Here is a 5,048-nt window from a genome sequence, read left to right as displayed (position 1 = left end):
GCTGATCAAACTGCATATTTTGTTGATTTGCTGTGACATATTCTTAACCACAGCGCTGCCTGCATAGGGTTCTGGGTGATGTGAGCTGCGTGGAGTAGATGCCCTGTGTGCTAATTGAGCTATGCGGCTCCACTGAGGCACTGGTGTGCTCTCTACTGATTGATCTGAATAATAACCATTTGAATTTTCATATTCCAGACCCCAGGGCACAGATATTATCAAAACCAATATTTACTATCGTATCATTTGTCCTAGTTAAGACCTTAAGGTACTTTTCTCATTTGCTTAAGGTTTGGTCATGAAAACTGGGGACTACACACACACACATACGCATAAATGAGATAACCAAAGAAGTCAGAAATCAGGGTGTAATTCCAGACAAGCTCAGGCAGAATGATAACAGCAGTCCTAGCTACCCTCTCTGGATCTTGTTGATGTTGAAGGCTTAGAATCGGTTCTATACATTTGGAAAATAAGTCACTCGACCTTGCTGTCTCTGACTGTACATCACTGACTCCAAACAACTCCTTCAGGCAGAGTGGTTGCTGAAGATGTCCTGCCAATGGGGAAGCTGAGATCAGGACCACTGGGGCCTTTGTCAAAGGTGGGGAATCTGAGTTTTTGCCTAGACGGCATACTTGAATGCTCATGTGACTCTCCAGAAATAAACCAGGGTCTCTAGACATCATTTGTCAATCCATTTTTTAGAGATGAGAGAAGACATGGGCACCTTTAACTTCTAAATTCTACGAGGTAGAAAGAGATAGGCTACAGGTTTTGAAAAGCATCTGCACCAAGGGAAAGTATTTTATGTTAATGACAGATTTTGCTCTAAAATACTTACAAAAAATAACAATGATAAAAAATTAAAATGAGGTTTGGGAATAGCAAGGTTGTGTTCTCAGTATATAAACAATAAGATACCATAAATAAACATAATTTTCAGCATGCCTCGCATGGCACAGATGGGTAGATGGTTCATATGAACCCATTCAAGGCCAGATAGTGAGTAGTTTTATCTTTTCAGGCCATGTAGTCTCCAAGTTTTGGTCATAATTACATAACTCTTTGATTGCAGAGGAGAAGCAGCCATAGGAGATGCATAAACAAATAGGCAAGGTCGTATACCAATAAAACTTTATTTACAAAACCAGGCAGCTGGCCAGATTTGGCTCAAAGGCAGTAGATTGTTAACCGCTGGTTTAAACCACTATTTCATCATCTTTTGGTTTACTCTTTTGTAAAATGAAAACAAAACATGTCATTACCTAATTATGAGAACGTTAGAACAACTGAGTGACTGAAATAGTACTCGGTACTCAAATACTTGGAGCTATGGCTCACACATAGTAAGCACTATGAAAATGTTAGCTACTTCTGTTACTATTAGCTATTATTTTGTATTGTATAACTCATTTAATTCATTATCTTGATCATTCAATTAATATTTATTATAAGCCTCTAGTATTTGTCACTTCCTGTGCTAGGTCTGGAAATTCATTAGTGACCTAACCGACCAGGGCTTTTTGTTATGGAGCGCCCAGATAATGGGGGTCAGAGATGCTTATGTATCATGATAACTTTATAGAAAGGCAAGGTCAGGAGCACATAATAGAGAAAGCCAGCCAAGACATGGGACATCAGACAAGGCTTCTAGGAGGAAGTGACAGTAAACTTAAATATGAAAAACCAGCAAAGACTGTCAAAGAGGGTCATACTAGATGTGGGCATGGCAAAGTGAGAAAGTCAGAGTTTGAGTGTTCCATCATGAGCAACAGCCTGAGTTATGGACAAGTGGAGAGGATGGGAAGCAGTGAGGAGTGAGGCTAAAGAGGTAAAAAGAGCCTCAGGAGCCAGTTTAAGATTTGGAGTTGATCCTAAAGCTGGAGACTTGAATGGTTTAAACAGAAGGGTGACATGATCAAATCTGTACTTGAGATAGAGTACTCAGGTAGCTTATAGAAAACGGATTGGAGATGTAAAATTAGCACTGAGGAATACTGGAAGAAAACACTCAGAGAAGGCAGAATCATGTGAACAGAGGTAGGAGAGAATAACAAAAAAGAGGATGGTCAGCCATTTGGTAACTTCTAGAGAGGTTAAGAAAGACAAGTTCTGAAAATAGATCATCAATGGCCCTTGAGAGAGAGCGCCGTGATAGTGATAAGGGTTAGCCTAGATAGTAAAGACCACAGTCACCAGGAATATGCATAGAGACCTATTTCAAGTAGTCTGAAAGAGAGTAGAAAGTGAATGATGGGGAAGCATAGTTGGAAATAGAGGAGGAAAGAGCATAAAGGAAGCAATTGATAAAGGAACAGAAAAGAGGGGGAATTGATGGAACAGAGCGCCATAGATGTCTCTGGGGACAGGACCAGGAGCCGAGTTCAAGATCAGCGTTGGCAGAAGGGTAAGGCTACACTCCACTGAGACACATAGAAAATGTCTACCAGTAAAAATTAGTTTTAGTCAAAGATGAACCAAGAAAAATTACCCTAGATCTTCTTCTAGAGTAAAAGGTGGAATATGATTTACTGCAGGTGAGAAGCAGGGGCATTGGGGCTGGGGATCCGAGGACTGAGGAACAGGTCTGACTCAGACATCATGGGGAGCATGAGGGATCAATGAGAGATTAATTAAATACTTGAAAGAAGCCCTGAAGTCCCAGATCAGATTCTGAGAGCATAAACACATGATGGACTCAAATAGTACAATTGGTGAGCTCCCTCCAACCCTCCCAATAACACTTGTCAGCCCAGATCAAGAATAAGCAAGAGCACGGAGGTTCCTTTGTGGACTTCCCCATAGCTCAGATGGTAGAGAATCTGCCTGCAATGCAGGAGAGATCCGGGTTCAATCCCTGGGTCAGGAAGATCCCCTGGATAAGGAAATGGCAATCCACTCCAGTGTTCCTGCCTGGAGAATCCCATGGACAGAGGGGCCTGGCGGGCTACACTCCATGGGGTCACAAAGAGTCGGACATGACCAAGTGACTAACACACACATCGAGGTTCCTTTAAAAACAAGCAGTTACCATATGATCCAGCAACCCTACTCTTTGGAATATATCTGGAAAAGATGAAAACTCTAATTCAAAAATATACATGCACCCAATGTTCAAAGGAGCAGTATTTACAATAGCCAAGACATGGAAACAAACTAAATGTCCATCAACAGAGGGATGGATAAAGATGTGGAGCCTGTATACAATGGAATATGAGCTATAAAAAATGAAATTATGCTATTTGCAGCAACATGGATGGACGTTGAGATTATCATACTAAGTGAAATAAGACAGAGACAAATATCATATGATATCATTTATATGCAGAATCTGAAAATAATACAGAAGAACTAGTTTATAAAACAGAAATAGACTCACAGGCATAGAGAACAAACTTATGGTTATCAAAGGGGAAAGGGGGAGGGATAAATTATGGATTGGAGATTAACACATACACACTACTATATATAAAGTAGACAAAAAACAAGGACCTACTATATAGGACAGGGAACTATAGTCAATATCTTGTGTGTGTGTGTGTCTGTGTGTGTTTGTGTGTTAGTCACTCAGTTGTGTCTGACTCTTTGCGACCCCATGAACTGTAGCCCACCAGGCTCCTCTGTCCATGGAATTCTCCAAGCAAGAATACTGGAATGGGTTGCCATTTCCTTCTCCAGGCTAGTCAGCATCTTGTAATAACCTATAATGGAAGAGAATATGAAAAAGAATATATGTATATAATACATATAATCAAACCACTTTGCTGTACACTTGAAGTATTGTAAATCAGCTATATTTCAATTTTTTTAAAAAAGAAGAAAAGACAGGATGAAAAGTGTGAGCAACCCAGAGGAGGGAATTGGTTAGTAGGCACTGAAGACAGCCAAAGAGGACAGGGATTCTAGGTGCAGCAGAGAGGCCTGTTAGTGAAGCCAGCAAGAAGAGAGCCAGCCAAGCGAAGTCGGAGGATGGCACAGATGCAGGGAAGGTCTCGGAAGTCCAATATCAATGATTAGAATCATTAAGATGGTTTTCTTTCATTTTATAACATTCACTAGAGTCCATTAATTTCCAAAGCTTATTGAGTTGTCATTTTGTGATTTGAGAAAACAAGAGAAACTTACCCTTTACACTGGTTTAAAGTGAGAAAAAGGGCTGGTAATTTCCGAATGTTAGTTAATTGAAATGGACTTCTCCACCTGATGACTATTGCACCAACTTGTATTTAAAACCCAGCTTGTGGACCCCTTAGCTGGGTGAGCAAGGAGGGCAGGTCCGTCCGTGAGCACGGCTCCTTGAAGCCTCACTCGAAGGGAGGGATTCTTAGCTGCACCAGTGCTACTTGACCTTTTCAAATACCTGGATTTTTGGCAGCACATTTGAGGGAATTAAGAAACAAACACTTTTTATGTTTGTTTAAAGCAAGCTTCCAAAAACCCAGACAACTTCCTGTAATAGCCTGCTCTTGTTTGGTTTGCCCACGGGCACCAATGCACCACTTGAGTGGAAATGGTTACTGCCCCGAGAATGTTCTCGTGTGTTCCCCTGGAGGGCAGCTCTTCTGGGCTCGGGTAAACCTGTGCCCTTCCTGCGGCCCCGGGCGGTGTTCCATTTCCCCCTTCAGCTGTCACTCACCGCAAGCTGACCTCGGCCCCACCGCACCCATCCCACCAGCCCTGCTCAATCAGCTATCCAGTCCTGACTGACTCACCTCAACCGTAAACCTGTAAAATCAGATTGCTCATACGAATCCAAATGTGTCTGGATAATGTTCTGGGACCCTGGCAGAGGAGCAAGGCAACCTGGTTTACTGAATCCAGGTATCTTACAGAATGATTCAAAGATCTCCGGTCTGACAGCTTTCACAGAGCCCCAGAGCTTGCCTCTGTAGTTGATGAATGTCTGTATCTGGAAGGCATTTTTAAAAATAGAAATGCAAATGTCTGTCCCTGATTTTAAATGCACCCCTGGTAGGTAACAGCCACAGCTATTTCAGTACAGCAGTCCCTACACTAAACTTACTAAACATTGTCTCATTTGCCCC

This window comes from Odocoileus virginianus, chromosome 4 (genome assembly GCF_023699985.2).
Source record: "Odocoileus virginianus isolate 20LAN1187 ecotype Illinois chromosome 4, Ovbor_1.2, whole genome shotgun sequence".
In the NCBI taxonomy this organism is placed as follows: domain Eukaryota; kingdom Metazoa; phylum Chordata; class Mammalia; order Artiodactyla; family Cervidae; genus Odocoileus; species Odocoileus virginianus.
Note: the sequence above shows the minus strand (reverse complement) of the source record.